The sequence below is a fragment of the Schistocerca cancellata genome, chromosome 7 (genome assembly GCF_023864275.1).
Source record: "Schistocerca cancellata isolate TAMUIC-IGC-003103 chromosome 7, iqSchCanc2.1, whole genome shotgun sequence".
Taxonomy (NCBI): Eukaryota; Metazoa; Arthropoda; class Insecta; order Orthoptera; family Acrididae; genus Schistocerca; species Schistocerca cancellata.
The window spans coordinates 475,986,927-475,998,058 of NC_064632.1; positions in this window are offsets into that span (position 1 = coordinate 475,986,927).

Sequence of the window (11,132 nt, forward strand, 5' to 3'; positions counted from 1 at the left end):
AGATGGGCACACTAGAGACCCTGGCCAACACTTATATGCAACAATTCATCGGATTTCTACAATGGCTTCCATTTAGCGATCGATCGGATTTTAACTTTCCGAATATCCCTCGTATTCTGACGAAGATAGTTGGTCGTCCAACTAGGATTGGGGAAGGAGCGAGCAGTGTAGATTTAATGGTTTTTCGTAGTTCATAGCTGGTTGGGTAAGGCTGGTAAGGTATTGTGCAGCCAGTGGGCCAAACGTAACTTCAACGATATCGTGGTACGTAGTTCATTTGGCTCAGTAATTTTTTGGGCACCAGTTTGCTACTTTGGGAATGTGTATTCACTATGTGATAGTATGGACATCTGTTTATGGACATTGCTGTGCCGAGTTAGATGATTCAAGTAGACTTGAGCAAACTGGTTAAATGTGAATAATCTGGTGAGATAAGCGGTCTGGTCTACTGCGCAATGCCATTGTGATAAGTTAAACGTTATCTGCGTATGGAGTGCTTGCTTTCGTAACACTGCTATTTCAAATTACATTTGTTCAATTGAGTATAATATTACCCTGGGTAAGGTCTTCATTCAGTCTAATTTATGGTGTTGCGCTAAATACAATTGAGAGTGAATCTTAATAATGTTGTTAGGGTGTATAACTGTCCTAAGGGACTATTCCTACATATATTGTTTAATATTTCACATCTGTTTGTGCTTTGCAGTATGTTCATTGACCGTTCCTTAGGCTGCGCTTTAGATTTGAAAATTCTATTAGGGTGTAATGCAACAGCGTATTACCAGACTCCTAGGTAAGTAGTCACGCCACTGAATTAATATATGGTTGTGTCCTTGCCCTCCTATAGTTAGGCAGCACACGTTGATTTCACCAGACGATTAGTTTAGACTTCATTTATTTGTTACCATGAACTACCCAGTCCCGTTGCAAAAGGGCATGTTGTTGTAACAGTTTTCGGTCTAGCTTGGTTCAGCTCTCCTCATACGTCTATCCTGTCCAAGCCTCTACATCTATGCCTGACTACTGTTACTGGCTGAACCTGCTGATTGTAGTCGAAACTTGGCGTTCATTACGGTTTTTACCCCCTCACCCCCCTCACCCCCCCTCTTCCCACACACACACACACACACACACACACACACACACACACACACACACACACACACACACACACACACCACTTCTCTCCAGATGGAAACTGACGATTCCTTGATGCCGCAGAAAGTGTTATTCATTTTGCCAGATTGTACCCCAGATTTAATTTTCCCTCAATTTTATTCAGTATCTCCTCATTAGTTTCACGATTTTCTCTTCTAACCTCCAACATACTTGTGCAGCCATACATTTCAAAAGCTCCTATTCAGAAATTCCTTTCTCGCTGTTGGCAATTTCCGATCTATATCCTTTAGTTCGGTCGTAATCAGTTATTTTGTTTCAGAAATAGCGAAAGTCATCCACTATTTGCAATGTCTCGGTTTCTAATGTAATACTAGATTCCATTACCTTTAATGATGTTCATCTTACCTTTATTGGTTCAAATGGTTCAAATGGCTCTGAGCACTATGGGACTTAACATCTATAGTCAACAGTCCCCTAGAACTTAGAACTACTTAAACCTAACTAACCTAAGGAAATCACACAACACCCAGTCATCACGAGGCAGAGAAAATCCCTGACCCCGCCGGGAATCGAACCCGGGAACCCGGGCGTGGGAAGCGAGAACGCTACCGCACGACCACGAGCTGCGGACTTACCTTTATTGATATTCATATTACAACCAGCATCCATACTGGTAAACTGTACATCCAAGACCTTCACCATCTCTGACAAAATTACAATGACATTGGGCAAGCCACAAAGTTTCCATTTCTTCTCCATGAACTTCCGTAATTTCTCCCTAGGATCCAGTACAGTTTCCCCAATGTACAGACTGAATAACATTGGAGTTTGGTTACAACTCCATTTCACGCTGTTGTCAACTACTACTTCCTTATCATGTGCCTCCAATCTCATAATTGCAGTCTGCCTTCTGTACAAGTTGTGTGTAGCCTTTCGCCATTTGTATTTTATACCTGCTACCTTCAGAAGCAAGTCGAAAAATGAAAAATGATGGCCCCTCTTTGTTAGCCTCTGTATTTTCCTCCCACCTCTATCACCACCAACATCCAATCACACAACAATGCAGTTGTCCTATTATACTTTTAATCATTAATCTAAGGTGACCAGACGTCCTCATTTCCTGTGGACAGTCCTCAGTTTTCGTACTTTGTCCTCAATTAGGGACAACAAATTTCCTCAGTTTCTTATTTTGGTCCTCAATTTTCAAAATTTCCAAAATAACTAAGACAGGAGGAATGTGCTGAACATTTTAAACTAGAACTCAAAAGAATACACCAGTGCAACCAAATCTGATGATGATGATGATGATGAGTCCCATACTTCTTTACAGAGCGTAGAGGAGTGACGCGGGAGACCGGCGCCGCCTTACTAGGCAAGGTCCTAGTGGAGGTGGTTTGCCATTGCCTTCCCCCGACCGTAATGGGGATGAATGATGATGATCAAGACGACACAACAACATCCAGTCATCTCGAGGCAGGAAAAATCCCTGACACCTACTGGGAATCGAACACGGGACCCCATGCTCGGGAAGCGAGAACGCTACCGCGAGACCACGAGCTGCAGACCAACCAAATCTGGGAATCGTAAATATTGTTTTTGGGCAAGTCGTCGGATATCGTTCTGAAATTTCCATCTCGCCGGTTAGGATATCTGCGCTATCATTAAATGTATCCGCAAGTGCGAATATCGTCAACCATCACTTGTAGAATGGAATGAAGACAGTGAAAGTTTGTGCCTGACTGGGACTCGAACTGGGATTTCCCACTTACCACGAGCGGTTGCCTACATGGGCTACTAACAAGGATCCCACAGAATGAGATTTTCACTCTGCAGCAGAGTGTGCGCAGATATGAAACTTCCTGGCAGATTAAAACTGTGTGCTGACTTGGTTGAGCACTTGTCCGGGAAAGGCAAAGTCCCGAGTTCGAGTCTCGGTCCGGCACACAGTTTTAATCTGCCAGGAAGTTTCAAGGATCCCACAGTAAATGCGCAAAGGAAATCAAATAACTCATTTGCCAGTGGTTGAGCCAGTGGATGGCGGTAATGTGCCGCTGAAACCAGCTGTGTGATAGGATAAAGACATTCACAAAACACAGCTGTCGTTGTACGTTTCTCATATATACCTATTTTATTTTATTGCAATAAAATTGCCTAATAAAGGCATGGAAGTATTTTCTGGTGCGAATGAATTTTTTCTCGAATTTATAAATTATGCTTTTCTGATAGAAGACATGCCAAAGCCCCAAACTATGTCATCTGGATAATTGTGGTGTTATTTAGTTATGACGTTTGTTTTTTTTTTTTTTTTTTTTTTTTTTTTTGAGAGTCATACAACTTGGTTCAGTGGTTCAAGCGATTGACTTCTGATCATTCATCCGTCCGAGATGAATTCCTGTTCAAATGCCATTGAAGCATGATAGTTGTGTGTGTCGAAAGGCATTGCTCTTTTCCTTCCCTTTGCCACCCCTAAACTTTTTCCGACCTATGCGGCCGCCTATTCTCGCCCAATTGTAGAAACGACACTGAATAATATAAGTGTAGGTCTGTCTTGTATCAACCCCTGTTCTAAGATGCGTCGTTGGGACAGTATTGCCTCGCATGAAAAATTGATGGCCCAGAAGTCTACTGCTATCAGAATTTCCATTCTTCCGTTAGGATATTAAAAGGTGTCGTTCAGTTTCTTGCGTGACCTTCCCGGTGGTAAGGACTAGCTGTGGCTTGGCTCGTTTTATGAGGCAAGTGGGCAGGCAGCTCGCTACCCCCTCCGTGTTTGGCCACCGGGTCCCGGGCGGACACAACAGACTCTTTTTTTTCTTTTCCCGGACCCGCCAGCAGGTGCGCCCGCCACAGGTGCTTGTTTACCCGGGCGGTGTTTGCTCTGCCCGGCAAGAGGCGAACAAAGCGTGCCAGCGCGCCGCGCCGGGGGCTCGCAGACAGCTGCTCCGCTCCGACAACACGCAGGCCCATTGATCGACTCCACACGGCCCCCCAGGGAGGCCAGCGCAACCGCCGCGCGCCCGCTGCCAGCTTGCACTGCTGCCCACACCTGGCTCCCCTAATGCCTCCGCAACCGCGTCTCCTTCTCTACAAGGTAGTCATTTTCTGTCACAAGGAACCTGTGCACGCCCCTCTCCACGTTCCCCCATATTTCTTCTTCATATCTTCCTTTCCTTCTTATTGAAATCCAGTAATCTATTTCAGTTACATTTTCATCTCCTTTAACGTATCAAGTAATTCCTCTTGGCTCCCTGTTCATCTTGTTCCAATATCTACAGAGCTAGCAAGCATATACTCACGCAACTTTTTCATATCAGTTTACGTTTATCCCCTTAAGGAGCGACGTCATCGAAGATCAGTCGTAGACGGCGTCGAATACCAGAGCCCTCTGCTGCAGAAACGGGTCGCGGTCTGCGGAAGCGCGCCGCGGCGCGGGAAAATGCGGCCGGGAGCGACGGATCACGTTCGCGCGCGCGATGTGTTGGCGCGCGATTTAAGCATCTGCGCTAAGGTTTCCCATCAGCGTTGACTCGGTGCAGTTGCTAATCTGCGGCTGTTGATCCCTTAGTGCAGGGCTTAACAACTGGCCGGTTTTGAGCGCGAGTACTCGCGTCTGCTCAGGCACGTGCTCGCGAGCAGGTGCAAGGTTGCGAAGTAGGGAGGGAGGGGAAATGCGCGCGCACGTATGAATAGGACCGCAGTGTGCCTACTGAATTCGCGCCGACTGTACAACGTTAAAAGTACTACGATCAGCTCTAACAGTCACTTCGCTGGTTAAGAATCATGTCAATCGCCGTTATGTAACCCCAACCATGCTTTCGCAGTTCAACCCCCATTGGGAGGAATTGTATCTGTTTACAGAAAAAGAGGGTGTTGCAAAATGTTTAGTATGCAACAAAACGCTGAATTGTTTTAGGAAATTTAATTTGCAGCGACATTATATGTCGTACCACGCGAAAGACTACGGAAGTGGAAAATGTGATGCACCAGATCGTGCACAGGAAGTTATTAAACTTAAAAGGAAGCTATCCGAAGAAGATCTGGATGACGAAGAAAAATCAACTGAGGCAGCTCTCAGAGTGAGCTACAAAATTGCTTTGTTTTTAGCAAAATCCCTGCGCCCCTTCACTGATGGCGATTTAATAAAAGATGTTTGGTAGTTGCAGCGGAACATTTGTGTCCATCTTAAGTTGAACAGTTTCGGATTGTGCCATTATCTGACATGACCATTATGCGTCGCATACAGGACATGGCAAACGACGTCCAGAACTAGCTTGCAAATATCTATAAAGATTTTATGGCGTATTCTCTAGCTCTGATTTCACTGGAACAGCGCAGCTTTCCATATTTATTAGAGGTGTTAATAGAGATCTTCAGGTGAGGGAGGAGCTCCTCGATGTAGTAGCCATGAAGAACACTACAACCGGAGGTGATATTTTAAGTAATGTTGAAGAAAGTGTTGAAAATATAGGATTGTCGTGGAATTCTTTAGTTTCAGTGTCTACAGACGGTGCACCAACGATGACAGGGAAAAAATTAGGTTTCGTTGAGCTGTTGAAGGAGAAAATGCAAAAACTGACCGTGCCGAATGAAATAAGGGGCGTTCACTGTGTGATCCACCAAGAAAAATTATGTGCAAAGAGTATCACTCTAAAAAATGTGATGAGTGTTGTTGTTCGTGCAACCAATTATATAAGGAAGCATGGGCTACAACACAGACCATTTAAAAGCTTTCTTGTGGATGTAGAAAGCCAGTATGGTAGCCTGCCTTATTACAGCGAGGTCCGCTGGCTTAGTCGTGGCGAATTATTAAATCGAATTTTTGCCTATTATATGAGATAAATATGTTCATGGAAATAAATAACATGTGTGTTCCTGAATTGAAAGAGCCTTCATGGAAATGGGATCTCGTGTTCTTAGCAGATTTAACTAGCCATCTGAAAGCTTTGAACATTTCACTACAAGGTAAGGATCTGCTAATTACTCATTTCATAGATCGAATACCAGCTTTTCAAATGAAATTGACAATTTGGGTAAGTCAGCTGTAAACAGGGAATCTAGCTCATTTTCCTAAATTATTATTCAAAGACTGTGAACGTTATTCACATAGTTTAGTTGCCCTTAACGAAGAATTTGATCAACACTTTCAAAAACTGACAGAGCTACACAGTGATTATGATATGTTCTCCTCTCCATATTCAGCGAATATTGAAGAGATTCGTCCTGAGCTGCAACTAGAAATTATTGACCTGCAGTGTGACAGAGAATACAGAGACAAATTTGAGAACAAGAAAAACATTTTGGAATTTTACAGACGTTTCCCTCAGGAAAAATTTCCTCATTTGCACAAACTGGCGGCTACAATAATATCAATGTTCGGTTCCATGTATGTTTGTGAGTAACTGTTCTCTGCAGTGAAATGTAACAAGACGTGCCTGAGAAACGCATTATCTGATCGACATTTAAACTGCACGCTGCACCTACGATGCACAAGAACATTTACTCGGAACATAGACGCAATAGTAAAGGGCAAAAAGTAAAAGATAACAGAGAATCCCACACTTCACTGACACCTTTTATTGTGTAACAGTTCACAAATTAATACGAATGTAGAGGCATACACTAAGCTAATAATATTATGTGGCACTACATTCTCCTTTATTTGTTTCATTTGTTGCAGTAGTAATTCGTGAGTGCTATCCCTGCAGGTGGCCGCGGATTTACATTGACTGGCGGCAACTGTTGTGTGCCCCACGTGACTCTCCCCACTCTCCGCTCTGGTCCGGTAGTGGGGGTAGCGTGTTCGCGCTGCTCCGTGCTCGCGCCTTGCTGCTCACAGCTTGCTCCGCGAGCACGTATGTTGTGAAGCCCTGCCTTGGTACCTCCAAGGCTTGCTCCCAGGCTTTGCTCAGGTGAAACCCCGTGTCTCTGTTTATTAAGTCACTGCTTCTACGTATTTCTACCGCCTCTCTGATGATCGAGTCCCAGTATGTGGAAGCATACGAGAGGATCTTGGTTTCTTCATAGTTCATGCCGTGTCCCGTGTCGAGGCAGTGTTCTGCAACCGTAGGTTTCTCTGGCTGACCCAACCTCGTGTGACGTTTTATATATTCCTGGTCTCCTCAGGCCGAGGTTGTCTTTAACAGAGCCCAGTATTGATTGCACTCGGGCTAGAGGCCAGAAACATTTTATCCGGTATTTCTTGAAAATTATGCCCATCTTCAAAGACACGCCACCGCCATACGGTAGGAAAACAAACCCTTTGGTGTTCTCTGCTTCTTCATCCTGTTCTTGAGGTTTGGAGAGTGCTGGTCGAAATGCATTCCGGATCTGCTTCTCGGAGTACCCGTTCTCGGCAAACACAGAGCGGATATGGCTAAGCCTTGCCGATAAGCTGTCCAGATCTGAGATGGCTCTAGCCCTATGCACTAGCGTCCGTAATACACCCCTGCCCTGTGAGGAATGACGACAGCTCGTAGCTTATAAATACAAGTCTGTGTGCGTAGGCTTCCGGAACACACTGTGACCCAAGGAGCCGTCTCTTTTTCTACGAACCAAAACATCCAGAAACGGGAGCTCACCATCTTTCTCTACCTCCATGGTGGAACAGATGCTTGGATGGAGCGAGTTCAGATGTTCCATAAAAGAAGGAAGCGTTGCTGTCCCATGCGGCCATACCACAAAACTATCATCTACATATGCCCAAAAACATTTGGGTTTAAAAACCTCCGTCTGAAGTGCTTTGTCCTCGAAATGTTCCATAAAGAGATTACCTACTATGGGAGACAGAGGGCTACCCATAGCAACGCCATCAGTCTGCTCAAAATACTGGTCGTTGAATAAAAAGTAATTCGAGGTAAGCACATGTTTGAAAAGGTGTATGATGTCTTCGTACAGCTTAGCTCCTATGAGTTGTAATGAGTCCATCAGAGGCACTCGTGTCAAGAAAGAAACCACATCGAAACTCAGTAGTATATCGATAGATTCAAGGCGCAGGTTCTTCAGTCGCCGTATAAAATCTTCTGAGTTTCGAATATGGTGTCCACATTTCCCAACTATGGGACTCAGAAGAGAAGCCAGATGTTTAGCTAGGTGGTATGTTCGGGCACCTATGTTACTGACGATAGGGCGAAGCGCAACATTAACCTTACGTATCTTTGGCAGGCCTAAAGTCGTGGCGAAACTGGTGCTCGTTCTCTTAAACTCTTCTTCAGATGGTCAGGAAGTTGACTGGATTTGAGGAGAGCGGATGTCTTTCATTGTACGGCATCCGTCGGATCTTTCTGGAGACGACGATACGCTGTATCCTGTAGTAAATCCATCATCTTGCCAAAATAAGATGTAGCAGACAGAAGAACAGTGGCGTTAACCTTGTCAGCTGGTAAAATTACTGTATCATTGTCTTCTTTTAAAGAACGGAGCGCTCTTCTTTCTTCAATGGTGACATTCTGCTTGGGTGCAGGCATGCTGGCTATTGATCTGCAAGCCTCTCGACTTATTTCTTCTGCAGCATCATTCGGAAGTTTTAAAATACCTTGTTCAACGGCACTGATGAACTCCTTGATGGGCAAGTTCTTGGAAGTAGGCGCAAAATTAAGTCCCTTTTCTAACACTGACATTGCAGCGTCACTCAGTGATTTATCTATGAGATTAAACACAGTCCGTCTGCTAGATTTCTCTTCTTTCAATGACTGGTGTGTAAGGCGTTGTGCGGTTTTTACAATATTATCCGGTGTAATTCCCGGGAACCTATGAAGCAGATGCAGAGCCGGGAAAGCCACAAACAGCACACTTGCACACTATCTTGGCGAACAACGATTCCGTGGATTACTTTCAAGTAAACGTGCACGGAGAACTTCCAGTTGCGAAACTTGAATGCATTGGATACGTCGATAAGAGAATGATCTATAGATAGAGGAAAGTTGTCTGCGATAAGAAGGGCAAAAGTTGGAATACGGTGAGGCTATTGGTGGACAGACTCACAAAAAAGATGACAGACACCCTTCAAGTGTATTATGGCAAGGCTGTCACACAGAGCCTATCTAGTGCAAATGACATGAAAAGTGCAGTATAGGCTACATATTTCGACGTGATGTTAACAGATGAACATCCCATTCAGAGTCTGTGCTCCATTAGCTGGTGTAAGTATCTACGTGTTCAGAGGATTACCTACCCGTACATCCACAAGGAGAGCCTTCCGAATTGTATGCTGGATGCTGTGAACTCCAATTACAGGTTGCTGGCCTATTCTGAGCTTCTGAAAAAGTGTGTTCGTGGTAAAACCCATCATATGGAATCGATTTTCTAAAACCACATGTTCAACTGCTACAGCTGTCAGAATTGCAACTAATAACGCAGTTATTGTATTTAATGATGGGAATATATGGAAGATGAAGGTACTAGCGAGAATGGGTTCAGGGTAGGAAATTTCACTCAAGCCATCTACAGAAAAATAGATTTACAGCGCCTCTCTGCAGCTGAAAAGTCAGTTGAAGACCTGGTAAAGGAAAGAAGGCAGAACACAAGAAACCAGAAGAGCAGCTTTGAAGGGAAACAGCTGACGTAAGAAAAAACAACGTTAAGCTAAACTTCAAATTGCATTTCCCAACAATTATGTTTTTTAAAGTTTATATAACTTTTCCTCGTCGCCTATGGAGACTAGAATTATGAAATTTTGTTCACTTATTTCTATAAACCCACAAAAAGGCTCAAGAGTAAGTTTTAAAATTCTAAGTGTAATCTGAGATATGTGGGAAAGTGCCTGGGGTTTTCCATGACTTTGTGTTACACTTATATAGCTGGAATTAAAAATAACTACTGACTCTTTATTCTACTGGATGGAAGGTTTTGCATCAAAACAAAAGATTTTACAAATTTTTTACTCAATGCCTATATTTTTGCAAAAATTTTGTTAACATAAATATACATAAAAATATCTGAGCTTAACGTATATTCTTGGTTGTAGATCCATGGCTTACTGGATAGTTATGCAGGACCCTGTAAAAGTTTCAGTGAAATAGGATGAATAGTTTCTGAGGAAACGGGGCATTCGTAGTGAAAAATGTATAAACTGAGAAAAGGACGTTTAAAGTTTTCACATGAACTTTCTTACCTTTATTGTTACATAATGTTACTAAAAACACCCTGATCCATATTCCAGGTCATCTTCACCACCAGTTCTATCAAGTAACAGCTGCCTTATCCTTTTCCTTCCCTCTTTGGTCACATGTTTTGCTGAAACCTCAGCTTTTTTCACTCTTCTGATGTCCACTTTGTGAAGACCTTCCACTGTATGCTTCCCCAAAATCATTCCCAGCTTCTCAAGTACTCTCAGTCTGCCACTACATCCATTATTAAATGTGATTACAGTGACATACGTTCCTAGCTGTAGGGTCTTCATCCCAACAAATACACATTTTAGTATGTGGGTCCAGAGAAGATTATTGAAAGATTCGTTGACTTTTTGTGTTTTCCCATTCAAACACGTTTTCAACAGATCTGCATGGGCCGGATCTCTAAATATAGGCTTCAGAGCCTCCATTACTGCTTGAGGCACACTGTTTTTATGCTTAAAATCTTCCAGAGATCTCTCAGCTTCAGATTATCTGTAGTTGCACCATGTCTCAGGAGGAGAAATTTTATGGTAGTATAGCCCACGCCACTCTCACCATCTTGTGCAAATCATTGGTGTTGTCCCTTATAGCTTTGCCATAATAATCTTGAAACTGATCTATCACCTTGTCAATCAGTCCGCCAGGACCTTTTATTGTTTTACCATCTGATAGCTTTGCGTTGCCAAGTTTATTTTCAACTGTCTGAGACGTGCATCTACTCTCTTTTTCACACGGCCTACACACTCTAGTTATTGGCACACTGTAAGGTTTGCTGTCCACTACTGCTTTGAAAGACTTGCTGTCTCCATCTCCCAAGAACTGAATGTACCTAACTCCCATTTCTTCCTCAGATCGCTGAAAAATATTTACTGCAGCAGCCACTTCCATCCCTCCACTTGTTCC